This window comes from Myotis daubentonii, chromosome 1 (genome assembly GCF_963259705.1).
Source record: "Myotis daubentonii chromosome 1, mMyoDau2.1, whole genome shotgun sequence".
Taxonomy (NCBI): Eukaryota; Metazoa; Chordata; class Mammalia; order Chiroptera; family Vespertilionidae; genus Myotis; species Myotis daubentonii.
The window spans coordinates 173,470,804-173,485,097 of record NC_081840.1 but is presented as its reverse complement, the minus strand read 5'-3'; the positions used below and the strand labels follow the sequence as shown (position 1 = coordinate 173,485,097).

At 42.7% G+C, this 14,294-nt stretch overlaps 1 non-coding gene across 1 annotated transcript; it reads right to left on the bottom strand.

The window, feature by feature from the left end:
• Positions 1 to 219: 219 nt before the first annotated feature.
• LOC132223807 (U6 spliceosomal RNA) lies at positions 220 to 326 on the bottom strand. The gene has a single exon (XR_009450524.1). It is a non-coding gene; the product is annotated as a U6 spliceosomal RNA (small nuclear RNA).
• Between the last annotated feature and the right edge of the window lie 13,968 nt (positions 327 to 14,294).

Here is a 14,294-nt window from a genome sequence, read left to right as displayed (position 1 = left end):
AACATGCCAGGACAGTTCAGTGGTTAAGCACTGACCCATGAACCAAGAGGTCACCAGTTCAATTCCTGGTCAGAGCACATGCCCAGGTTGCGGGCTTGATCCCCAGTAGGAGTCATGCAGGAGGCAGCCCATGGATGTAGCTCTCTCATCGATGTTTCTATCTCTATCTCTTTCCCTTCCTCTCTCTCTAAAATCAATTAAAAATATATTAAAAGCAAAGAAAATATGGAACGTGTCACAAATTTGCATGTCATCCTTGCACAGGGGCCATGCTAATCTTCTCTGTACTGTTTCCAGTTTAGTATATGTGCTACCGAAGTGAGCATGAAAATAAAGCTTTAATGACACATAATTACAATACTTGTATCCTTGTGAACCATGCAACCCAGTCTCAGGATGGTACTGAGATAAAAAGAAAGTTAATACTCTCGTTTTCTTCTCTACTGGTCATAGCAGGAATTCTGACTACTACATAACCAAATTCTTAAAGGTTATTATGTGTGGTACAAGTGCAAGGAAGCATGTCTTATGTGCACGATGAAGCTTTCTAATGTATTTATATGACAGAGATAACAATCAAGTCCCAGTGGTAGAGACCAGAAGTCACAACAGAAAGCCACAATAGAAGTACAATTGTGGGCTGTGAAGAGAGCTTAGTGGGTTCAACAGAAAGACTGTGGTTTAGTAAAAATGAGGCACATTACAAACCCTGGGTAATTTAAAGTGGTTTAAGAACAACAAAAATTAACCAAGATCCCACTCCCCAGTGGAACTAAGTCTTCTAAGTATGGCCCATCTATTGGCTGAAGAACATAGAGCAGCTCCTGGAAAATTAAGGTGTGAGAAAGGGAGTAGTTAAGACTCTAGAAATTGCCTAATATAATGCCAAGTAACTTTATTATAATTGAGATATTTAGCTTTCATGATTTTATATACTACTAGTTTATAATTATGCAAATAAACAAAATAAAAAGTGTCAAATTCCAACAACTGCTTGAGTGCAAGGGAAGCTTCCTGTTCGAGTTGTTGACTACTTCAACAATTCCTAAAATAGCTGGATGTGGATAGACAAAGCCTGAGAGAGTTATGCTAATTTCCCCATAAAACTGTGTTGTTTTTCCCCCCATAATTGTGATCTTTTATTCTATGGAGAAAAGATTAGCTCACTTTTGAATTATTTTCTTCCCCTTCCCAAATGAGTAAGCCAATTAATCATACCTAAGCATTATTGGAAAAGCTCCTCATAAGTATAAGTAAAGCCATTTATTATCATCTGAATGTATGGACTGGTAATTGATAATTGCATTTATCTTTATATCATGTCTAAGTTATTACTACAATTGAGAAAGTCACATTCTATTTGATATACTATATACATGTCTTCTATTGTTTCTTACTTTTATTCTGCATGCCCTTTGCTTAGTTTCTTGCTAACCACAAACTAAAATGAATGTCTCTTCCATCATTTTATATTCCTATTCATATTATCTTTTGCAATTTGATAAAATATATGTAGATGTATCACCAAATAACACAAATGTTTTCATCAAATTACTGAGAAATTAGAAATTCTAAAAGTAAAAGTTTGAGGAAGATACATTTTTATGTCTTCAAGTTGTTCAATGATCAGTGATTTTGAGTATTAAAAATGTTTATGCTTAACTTATTCATTTGTCCACTTACCCTGTCCCCCCAAAGTTTAAGTGACCACATCCTATCTAATAAAAGAGAAACATGGTAATTAGCATACGACCGCTACCCTTCCCATTGGCTAATCAGGGCAACATGCACATTAACTGCCAGCCAAGATGGTGGCCGGCAGCCAGGCAGCTTAAAGTGAACATGAAGCTTGCTTGCTTCAGTGACGGAGGACTCCAACGTTCCCCGCCTGACACTGCAGGCCTCTGAGCTGCAACTCTAAGCAGCTATGTTACAAATATACAAGCTAAACAAAACCCCAGAAACCTGCTTTAGACCTTAGGGCTTCAGCCAGCAGGATCGCAACATTGTTTCAAATACAGAAGGTAAACAAAGGCCAGAAACCTGCTTTCAGTAGCAGAGGCCTAAGAGCTGGAGCCAAGCCTCAAAGCTAAAGCTGGCCCAGAATAAAAAAGAAAAAGAAAAAAAGGAGCAGTTGGGAACTTCAGTCACCCACCAGCCTGAAAATGGCCCTCAGCCCCTCACCCAGACTGGCCAGGCACCCCAGTGGGGACCCCCACCCTGAAGGGTGTGTGACCAACTGCAAACAGCCATCATCCCCTCACCCAGGCTGGCCAGGCACCCCAGTGGGGACCCCCACCCTGATTCAGGATACTCTTCAGGGCAAACCAGCCGGCCCCCACCCATGCACCAGGCCTCTATTCTATATAGTAAAAGGGTAACATGCCTCCCAGCACCGGGATCAGCGGAGCCGAGAGGCCTCCAGGCACTGGGATCAGTGTGACAGGGGGCAGCGCCCAAACCCCGTGATCGCCCTGTGGCTCTGTGTGTGACAGGGGGCGGGGCCACAACCTCCCTATCCGCCCTGCTCTGTTTGTGACAGGGGAACGCGCCCCAACCCCCTGATCGGCCCTGCTCTGTGTGTGACAGGGTAGAGCCATAACCTCCCCATTGGCCCTACCCTGAGTGTGAGAGTGGCGGCGCCCCAACCCCCTGATCAGCCCTGCTCTGTGGGTGATACGGGGGACCTCCCCAACCCCATGATCGCCCTGCGGCTCTGCGTGTGACAGGGTGCGGGGCCCCAACCCCCTGATTGGCCCTGCTCTGTGTGTGAGAGTGGCGGCACCCCAACCCCCTGATGGGGCCTGCTCTGTGGGTGATAGAAGATAGCGCCCCAACCCCCCCACCCCCTCCATGGGCCCTGCTCTGTGTGTGATGGGGTAGAGCCATAACCTCCCCATCGGCCCTGCCCTGAGTGTGACAGTGGCGGCACCCCAACCCCCTGATGGGCCCTGCTCTGTGGGTGATAGAGGGCAGCGCCCCAACCCCCTGATCCGCCCTGCTCTGTGTGTGACAGGGGGTGGTGCCCCAACTCCCCTATTGGCCCTACTCTGTGAGTGTCAGGGGGGAGCTCCTCAACCCCCTGATCGACCCTGCTCTGTGCGTGACAGGGTACAGAACCCTAACCCTCCTGATGGGCCCTGCTCTGTGAGTGACAGGGGGGAGCTCCCCAACCCCCTGATCGACCCTGCTCTGTGCGTGACAGGGTACAGAACCCCAATCCTCCTGATGGGCCCTGCTCTGTGAGTGACAGGGGGCAGTGCCCCAACCCCCTGATTGGCCCTGCTCTGTGCGTGATAGGGGGGAGCTCCCCAACCCCCTGATCTGCCCTGCTCTGTTGTGACAGGGGGCAGTGCCCCAACTCCCCTGATCGGCCCTGCTCTGTGAGTGACAGGGGGCAGCTCCTCAACCCCCTGATCGGCCCTGCTCTGTGCGTGATAGGGGGGAGCTCCCCAACCCCCTGATCTGCCCTGCTCTGTTGTGACAGGGGGCAGTGCCCCAACTCCCCTGATCGGCCCTGCTCTGTGAGTGACAGGGGGCAGCTCCTCAACCCCCTGATCGGCCCTGCTCTGTGCGTGACAGGGTACAGAACCCTAACCCTCCTGATGGGCCCTGCTCTGTGAGTGACAGGGGGCAGCTCCTCAACCCCCTGATCGGCCCTGCTCTGTGCGTGATAGGGGGGAGCTCCCCAACCCCCTGATCTGCCCTGCTCTGTTGTGACAGGGGGCAGTGCCCCAACTCCCCTGATCGGCCCTGCTCTGTGAGTGACAGGGGGCAGCTCCTCAACCCCCTGATCGGCCCTGCTCTGTGCGTGACAGGGTACAGAACCCTAACCCTCCTGATGGGCCCTGCTCTGTGAGTGACAGGGGGCAGTGCCCCAACCCCCTGATTGGCCCTGCTCTGTGCGTGATAGGGGGGAGCTCCCCAACCCCCTGATCTGCCCTGCTCTGTTGTGACAGGGGGCAGTGCCCCAACTCCCCTGATCGGCCCTGCTCTGTGAGTGACAGGGGGCAGCTCCTCAACCCCCTGATCGGCCCTGCTCTGTGCGTGATAGGGGGGAGCTCCCCAATCCCCCTGATGGGCCCTGCTCTGTGTGTGATGGGGTGGCGCCGCAACCTCCCCATCAACCCTGCCTTGAGTGTGACAGGGGGCGGTGCCCCAAACCCCCAATCGGCCCTACCCTGAGCGTGACTGAGGGTGGCATCACAACCTCCTGATCCGCCCTGCTCTGTGCATGACAGGGGGCGGCGCCCCAACTCCCCAATCGGCCCTGCTCTGAGCCTGACCAGGGGTTGCACCTAAGGATTGGGCCGGCCCTCTGTCACCCGGGAGCAGGCCTAAGCCAGCAGGTCGTTATCTCCCGAGGGGTCCCAGACTGCGAGAGGGCACAGGCCGAGCTGAGGGACCCCCCTCTCCCCTGAGTGCACAAATTTTTGTGCACCGGCCCTCTAGTAGCTATATAAATGACTTGGTGCTTTATGCCTTTTTGAGAGGTTTATCTGCATATTTCAAACATTTAGCTTTTTGGGGGGTGGGGGGGATGCTGGATTTTGGCCTGATGAAATTATTGATTCCTTACTCATTGTGGATTTGTTAATACTCTATGTGGTTAACATTCAAGGTACCAGTTTACAAGTGGTGCACAGATGTGTGTACAGGTGTATGTTAATAAGACAGACCTAACTCCTGTTACAAAGGGGGGAGGGCAACAATTCAAACCACGAAGATTTTGGGTTTTTTTTTTTTTCATTTATAATGAAAAGAAGTGAATTATTATGCCACAACTTTATGTATGAGTTTAAAGCATACATTTTTATTTATTTATTTTTTAAATGTATTTTATTGATTTTTTTACAGAGAGGAAGGGAGAGGGATAGAGAGTTAGAAACATCGATGAATGAGAAACATCGATCAGCTGCCTCCTGCACACCCCCTACTGGGGATGTGCCCACAACCAAGGTACATGCCCTTGACTGGAATCGAACCTGGGACCCTTCAGTCCACAGGCCGACGCTCTATCCACTGAGCCAAACTGGCTAGGGCAGAGCATACATTTTTAAATGTCCTGTATCTTTATCATGAGTTAGTGCAGATGAGATACATAAAACCACTTAAAAATAAATGCATACATGAATTAAGTATGTTAACCTAGAGTAAAATGAGTGGCAGAGTGGCAGAGGTTTGAGTTTACTGTATGTGGCAAGACTGAAGTAAATTGGAAACCTCTGTTGAATGTATTTTTAGGAATTTCTAGTCATTCATAAGTATCTCTAAAGAATTTTGATGGAAAATATTAATTGTTGTCACTAATGTTTATGACAATATTTTAAAAATCTGTGTTTTAAGCTTTATTGTCTGTCATAGACATATTTTCATTTTGAGAAAAGGGATCTAAATGATAGTTGTTTTTTAAATTAACTTTTTAATTTTACAATTTACAAAACTTGTAAAGTTCAGATTTACAAAAATTTGCAAACATAGTACAGAGTTCCCATATCCCCATTCTCATTTTCCTCTATTAGTGACATCCTACATTAGTCTGGGTCAATTGTCATAACTAAATTACTATTATTGATACATTATTTTAAACTAAAGTCCATACTTTATTTCGATGTGTTTTTTTTTTTTTTTTTTAGCTTTTTCCTAGTGCCTTTTTTGTCTATTCCAGAATCCCAGCTAAGATACCATAGTGCATTTCATTAACATGTCTTCTTAGGCTCCTCCAGGCTATGATTGTTCCAGTGATTTCCTTGTTTTTGATGACCTTGACAGCTGTCAGGAGTGCTGAGGGTCTGCTATTTTGTAAAGTGTTCTTCTGTTGAATCGGTCCATTTTTCTTACTATTAGACTGTAATTAAGACTTTTTGAGCAGGAAACAACAGAGATTAAGTGCAAGTCTCATCATATCTTATTATGGTACCCATATCCACATGAATTGTCACAATTAATGTTGACTTGGTCACCTGACTGAGGTAGTGTGTATTAGATTTCTCCACTGTAAAGTTACTCTTTTTTCTCTCTTTTCAGACTGCAGTCCTTGGAAGGAAGACACCATGAGCCACACACATGCAAGGAGTAGAGAATTAATACTCCCCCTTCTCAAGAATGAAGTATCTGGTAAAGTACCTATATAAATTATTTTTAATTATTCTGCAAGGGTGATTTGTCAATCTTTCTTATTTATATATTCAATCACTTGTTTATATCTATATGAATTTATGGATATTTATTTTATACTTTGGGTTATAATCCAACACAGTCTTACTTTGTTGCTCAAAGGCTCATTTTGTGTATTTCCTGCCCCAGTCCTAGAATTAGTCATTTCTCCAAGGAACCCTACTTTTTTTTATTGGAGAATGGTTCCAAGAACCAAGATCTGGGTACTAGGTATACTTGTTGCTTCTGGGGTGTCATTTCCTTTAGGTCCTCTCAGCTGACAGAGCAAAATATATGAGTGTATGCTAACCTGTGTAAATACACATATCCATAAATATCATTTTATGTAACCATTCGTCAAAAGCTAAACATGAATTTATACTGTTGTCTAGACCTCTAAATTACCACATGAATTATCACTTGTCTGTAACTATACACTCCAACCATGAGAAACCTGGTTCCTACCATTGCCATTTATTTACTTGATTGTTCAGTTCCACTATCCATTAATTGTGGCTTCAGAATTATTAACGTGTACCCCCATGGGCAAACCCCCCTCAATTTAAGTACAGTGCTTATGTACAATTCCTTTGTCTTTAGTCTTGTGAGTGATGGATATTTAGCTGAGGAGATTTGTAAGCAAAGTGTTGAATGTGTGGCCTGATTTCTCTTCACTGCTTATAGTAAAATGGGAAAGGAGAGAGATACACTGAAAGAATTGTTTAGCAAAAAGGAACCATAACTTGAAGATTTGGAAAATTCTCAGCCTACTCATTCTGACAAAAAACCCTCCCACAAAACATGTTCTGGAGAAAATACCAAGGGGGTATCTGGACAATCACTCCATAAAGAAATTACCCATGATTCTATTCTATCAGCAATCTCAGCAGAATCCCAGAATAGAGATGGGTTTAAGGACACTGCTAGTTTGAACTGAAGGAAACAGAAATAGCTTGAAATAAAACAAGGCTTTAAGGCTTCTAGGATTCTACAGATGGGACAACTGAGTTATCCAGCAGGGAGTATGATATATCATATAAGAAAGGGGAAGAATGACCATAAAGGCAATTCAAAGATTATCAGGGCTACCCCTAGCACCCCAGGCCCAGAGTAAGGCTGTTTCCTCCTTAGTTTCAGAGGGTCAGCCCACTTTCTTGGTTTTTGTTTTTGCAAAGGGCTGAAGGGGTTAGGGCCACAGCCTCAGGATCTTGGGAGGGAGGCTACTGCCCCAGTGGGCCTGAGAGCAAATTATTGAGCCTCTAAGATTGTTCTCTAACCTTAGGGTCTATTGGAATTTGCCCTAGCTTTGGGACTCCTTGGGTCCCATCCCCGCATGCCCTCCACTTTCTTCTTTCCTATTTCTCCCATTTGAAGTGGGAGTGCCTAGCCTATGCCTGTCCCACCATTGTATTTTTGGAAGTGCATGACTCGTCTACTTTCGCAAATTTACAGCTGGAGAGGAATTGTGTCTCAGGATGAATTATGTCTAAAGTCTCTCCCATGTCTGATTTACATGGTATTTTGGACTTCAAATTAGTGCTGGAATGTTTATATTAAAATGTTTTGGGGATGTTGTTTTGAGATGAATGATTTTTTCATGTGAGAAGGACATGAATTTTGGGGGGGGGGGAGGCGAGAGGGAAGAATGTTATGGTGTGAATTGTGTCCTTCTACAATTTATATGCTAAAGCCCTAACTTCCTATCTGATCGTGTTTGGAAATAGGGCCTTTAGGAAGGTAGTTATTGTGAAATGAGGTCACAGAGGTGGGGCCCCAATCTGATAGGACTGATGTCTTCATAAGAGAAGAGGAGATACCTGAGGGCACTTTTTTCTTTCCACATGGACACAGAAGCAGGATCCTGTGAGAACTCTACAAGAAGGGGACTGTTTTCAAGCCAGAAAGAGAACCCTACTCAAAAACGGAATTCTGATACATATTTTTTGTGACTTCTGTCTTTTTGTTGAACTCTGTCCATGTATTATTTTCCTGACTTCATCGAGTTGTGTGTGTTCTCTGGAAGCTCACTAAATTTCTTTAAAGAGATCATTTTAAATTCTTTGTCAGACAGTTCATAGATCTCCATTTTAGGGGGTTGGTTACTAAAAATGTATTGTGTTCCTTCCGTGGTGTCATATATTCCTGATATTTTCTGTGTCTTGTAACCTTGCATTGGTGCCTCTCATTAGAAGAAATAATCACGTTCTCCAGACTCTACGCACTGGCTTCAGTAGGGTAAGACTTTCACCTGTGGGTCGATGTGAGCGTGCTGAACGGTTGGGATATGTGATGGTACAGGGCACACAGGTTCGGTGGGTGCTGGATTCAGGAGAATGTAAGGATACAAGGAAGCATACTAGTAGCAGTATCTGGTCCAGGCGCACATGTGGGCACCAGGCCAGGTGCACATGGTGGTTCCAGGTCTGGTGAATGTGTGGTGGCACTGGGTCCTGAGGATGCACAGAGATATTGCCTGGGATTAGTGCACAGTGGGGTGATTGGATATGGAGCACAACAGCTCTGACTCCAGGAAGATGTGACAATTTGGGCTCCTTGGGGCCCCAGAAGCAGGGGTTCTCATTGGTGAAGACTGTGGGAATCTCGAGCTCTCTAGGAGCTATTTCTTCCTAAAAATTAAGTCATGGTGTTGGTGGAGGGGAGCAAGGATCTCCTAGTTGCCCATCTTGCTGATGTTATTCTATCTATTGTTTCTATAGCAGGAAATCCTCTGACAAGACACATTGCTGTATTTCCTTCACCATAAAATTATTCCCTTAGAGGTTATATTATGTGAGAGACTTTAATAATGAACAAGGAATTCCATAAATTTAGTGTAGCCAAACATTTGAGCAAGAAAAATGAATTTGTATGCATAATACATATCTATTTCTACCACAGAAATGGCTGCTCCCTCCCTGATTGAAAGATTTCCTTCTCAGCCTTTGGTTACTCTGGGGATGGTTCTACATCAGGGGTTCAAATTTAACCTTTGCTTGGCAGTTGGGTCCCTCTCTCTGGTTCATGGCTACTTTGTATACCATTGAGCAGGGACCAGGGACCAAGGACCAGGGTCTTTGAGCTCTGAAGGAATTTGAATCTCATGCAGTTCCTGTAAGTGGTGAGTGATTGTGAGGGGAGGCTGAGAATTGGCCTCCCTCATGATGATTAATTGACAGAGAATTATTTAAAGTTGGTAAGTCTTTTGTAGAACATTAGGAAAATACCAGAGAGCATATGGAGGGAGAAAAAATTAAGAGTGGTTTGATGAGGGCAAAGCATTTATTTTTGGGCAGGCTTTTAAAAATCATGAAAAGAAACCCTAGATTTTGAAAATAATTATTTCTCAATGCTACTATTTTAACCTATATTTTACATCTATGGCCTTGACTGCTAAGGAGATAGATCACATAATTATATCTGTAAATGTAAGCCTGGGCATCTGCTGAGCATGACTTAGAAATTGATAATTAGCATTATATCAAAGGATTCGGACAGCCTACTGTTAACACCATCATTAAAATGAACAGAAAGATCACACTGATCAAATAAGATAAGAATACTTAAAACATTGAATCTATGGGCTTCCTTGCAAGTTATTACCTCAGAAGGCAATGGAATAATCTCTGCTTTTCAACTAATTGCCAGCCCTCAAATATTTTATTGGGTTTAAAGGTTAAAATAGCAGCTTGTTTAAAAGAAACTATGCTTTTTCTCTATTCAGTTTTTCTCATTTTGATCTTAGACTTTAAGACTTTGAAATATCTTAGAGCTCCTTAGACACATACTCCTCAGAAAGAACTTTGACAACACAGCTTTGAAAACAGTGTATTTCAAATGGCCTTTCATACTGGTCTTTAAAACCCAAGTGTCTCGTCTTTCCATCATCGTTGTTATTTAACATTGTTCTTTTAGGTCTGGCCACGGCGATAAGCTATAAAATAGAAATAAAACATAATTAATAGAAGAAAGAGATAAAAGGTCACTCTTTCACTATAATATTATGATTTCACAAGTTGGGAAATTGAGCACAAAGGGATCAGTTGGTTAGGATAAGATGTAATAGATCATCCGTGAAAAAGCTGGGTTAGTAGAGCTAAGGTTCAAAAAAATGGTAGGGATAGTTTTTTGTGTGTGTGGTTTATAATACGTAGGGATGATGTATAGAAGAAATCATGTTAAGGTTTAATCTTCAGCACTTGTTCATTTCTTTTTTCATTCAATAGATTTTCTTTTGGGTGCCTACTCTGTGGGAAGACACTGTGCCGGACTCTAGGGAGGGGGAGAGGGCCCAGGCAGGTGCTCTCCGTCCTGCTCTTAAGTTGCCTACCTTCTAGCAGGGTTGCAGATGTTTCAGGTGTTTAACTATAATTAATTATTATTATGATAAATACGACTCAACAGTAAGACAGAGTGCTTGCTAAAAGCATACAAGAGAGAGGGACCTGACTTTCTTTGGTGAATCAGAGTAAAAAAACAAAGCACAATCTCATAAGCATTTGGGAACCCAGGTTTTGGTTTTTGCTTTTTATGTTACCATATTCTTTAAAAGAGAGGAAATGGCACAATGTTACATTTAGAAAAATTGGTAGTAATGGAGAAAAATTGTACAATAAGTTTTTAACTATCATTGGATAAAAAGCGTGATATAAGAAAAGTGTAATTAAAAGTAGACTCCAGCCCTAACCGGTTTGGCTCCGTGGACAGGGCGTCAGCCTGCAGACTGAAGGGTCCCAGGTTCGATTCCGGTCAAGGGCATGTACCTTGGTTGTGGGCACATCCCCAGTAGGGGTTGTGCAGGAGGCAGCTGATCAATGTTTCTCTCTCATTGATGTTTCTAACTCTCTATCCCTCTCCCTTCCTCTCTGTAAAAAAAAAAAATCAATAAAAATATTTTTTAAAAAAATTGACTCCAGACTTATGAGGTTTGGGGCAAAAAAAGAAAAAAAAGAAAAAAGAAAAGAAAATTGCTTTTCTCATTATTAGCTGTGTCAGGATCAATGTCCAAAGCCACATGTCTTACATAGCATGCAGGCTGCAGGCCTCATGTCATATACTGAATCTTGGCATTTCTGTATAAACCATCAATGACAGTACATTGACCTCAGAGAGTACATCACAGGACACAACACACCCTCCCATTCCATTTCCATTGACAGTGGTCTGAGAAATCCTGTAAGATTGGTGGCAGTTTGTTCTGGTTCTAACTGCTTGATCCCTGTCACTGAGGGTCAAGTATTTGGATACTTGAGCAAAGATATACTGGCAATGTTAAATCCAGAATAATTCCATCTTTGAGGGCACCAAAGCATCCCTTCATCTCCTGATGCAGAAAAAGAAATGCTGCTAATGTAGATATCAAGATTTAGGTCTCTGCTGGTAATAGTTAAAACACTTTGTAAAATTAATAATGAATGCTATAATCCTGCAAGGCAGCTATGCAACAAGGTACTAGTGACATGTTCTTTTTTAAAAGAACTTTCAGTAGCACCTTTCTGATTAAAAGGCTTTATGTAAACGGGAGGCAAATGTAACTTTCAGAGAATTGAATATTTATGCTGTGGATTTATTTAAACATCTGAACAGCTGTTTTATGGAGTTAGCTGACTGGTTTATGTAAATCACTAGATGGCAGTACCAACTGGTTAGTATTTCAGTTTAAATTAAGGTACTTTTTAAATAGCAAAATAATAATAATAATAATAATAATAATAAATTAATAATAAAAAGGAAGGTAGGAGACTAGATTTATTTGGTGGTGACTCTGGGTGAGTATATGTCTCAGCATGCGGAGACAGGCTTCCAAAGGTAATACTGAAATAATGGTATGCTGGTCCATATTGAAAGATCTCAGAGTCGTAGAAGTGCTAGAAATTTCCAAATTTCTAAGTCTCAGCAGATAGAATAATAATTTTTATTTGTTTGGTATATTATAGCTTTCAAAGGATTTTTAGGAACATTTTAATCATTTACTTCTCATATCAGCCTTGGGATGCAGTTAAAGTTGGTATTATTATCCTCAGTTTGCCAGAAGGCTACAGAGTCTCTTTAGGCCAATAGTTAGTTCCAAAGCACTAAGTTCCTGATAACATAGAGTTTAGATACACTGTCTCTGTACCGTTTCATCTCTTCCTTTCTTATTAAATCTTTTTATGTAATTTGAATTCCCCTGTAGAAGAAATAGTTTGAGTATTTTTGTGACCTAGAAGAAGAATTTATTGCTAGCTTTCTAAAATGCAGCCCCCTTTTAATTGAGGGCTATCTAGCAAAAGAAGCTGGCTGCATTTATTTTCTTCTGAGCCTGCTCCAGTGAACTCAACCGTTATTGAGTGCCTACTAGAAGCCAGGTAGCATTTTAGGTACTAGTGGTGATAAGGAGAATAGGAGGCCTTTGAGCAGCTCATGATCCTGCCAAGAGAAGAGGCAGGGAAAGTCTCACAGTAACACAATGTGATAAATGCAATATTAACAGTTTGAGCAAAATGCATGAACAATTAATTCTGCCTAGGGGGGAAGTTTCACAGAACTCCCAACATAACAGAGATGGGGGGAAAATTAGTGCTCTGTTTTTAAACCTTTTATTCTGCCTTCGAGAAATATATAGGGGAACACAATGTTCAGAAAATAAATACTATAAGATTTTTTTTAAAAAGATATATAATGATTTATAGAGTGAGAATCACCTAGTTTTGGAAGTTGCCCCAGGGTAATTAAATACACATTGAAAACTATATGAACTATAAATGGAAACTTGTGGACTTGAAATTCGTAGTGGTCTCTCCAGGAGTCATTATATTGGACTGAAACATAATGCTACCTGCGCACCTGAGTCCAGATCCACAAACCTAGATTAACGGTAAGCTGGTCAATATTGAATAATTGGCCCCCATAAAAACAAAATCTTTGGTTTATAGCATTTGCCGATTTTTGTGGTGCCTCATCATGGTCAATTTAAGATTACCAATATGATGTCACCAAATGCAGAGGTGGGAGGTGTTGGGCACAGTGGGCTCTCATGAGCCAGTACAAGCCTGTGTGAGTAGGTGGGAGGTCTGGGACCAAGTGGCTAGATTTATACCAGCCGTGGGCAAACTACGGCCTGTGGGCCGGATCCGGCCGTTTGAAATGAATAAAACTAAAAAAAAAAAGACCGTATCCTTTTATGTAATGATGTTTACTTTGAATTTATATTAGTTCACACAATCACTCCATCCATGCTTTTGTTCCGGCCCTCCGGTCCTGTTTAAGAACCCATTGTGGCCCTCGAGTCAAAAAGTTTGCCCACCCCTGACTTATACACATGGTGTGATTGAAGCATTCAGTCAGCAATTCTAACTCTGGTGTTGTCACTGGAAAAGTAAAGAGACCAAATCCTAATTCAAACCTTTGGTGTGTAAATTAAATCTCTCCAGGACCTAGATAGTCCCTTGTGTCTCTGCTTTTCCAAACTAAGGATGTCTCCAAGTTCCTGGGCCTCATTCCTCCTTTACTTAGCGAGATAGTCTTCAGTCGTCCTGGCACCCTGGGGCTTCATTTAGAGACTTCCTCCAGGCTGTGTCAGAACAACTACCCAGAGAGAGGGCTACAGATCTCATTCTCATGGCCTATTAAGTTCTCAGGAAGTTAGTTTTCCTTTCAGGAATACTGAGAAATTCAGGGGTTTTATCTCACTGCAGAGTTGCCGTTGAATACTGGTTTCCAGTGACTCTCTCAAAGAAGGTTGTTACTATGCTTCCTTAATGACAAGGATGCATTCAAATCTTACTCAGTGTATCTAAGAAAGTGTGAATAATTGTTTCCTGGTCATGTTAAAATCACTGTTCAGAATTTTATAGCATAAACATAGAACACTGTCTTCTCCAGAACTCTGAACAGTAATCACAGTAAAAATACTCCCAGAATGCGATCTGTTGCTTGCAATCCTGCCTTCCATATTCTCCTGTCAGTGGGGAACATAAGCAAAGGGTTATGGACTGAGCAGGAGGAATTGCCCTATTCACCCCAGACAAGTTTGCTGGTTGTTTGTTTTCTTTCTGGTAGAGCTTAGAGCTTACTGGGGAGAGCATCAACTGTAGGCAAGAGAGGGCATCCATCATGCTGGCTGGCATTATGAAACAGTGGTCTGGAAAGCCTTCAGAGGA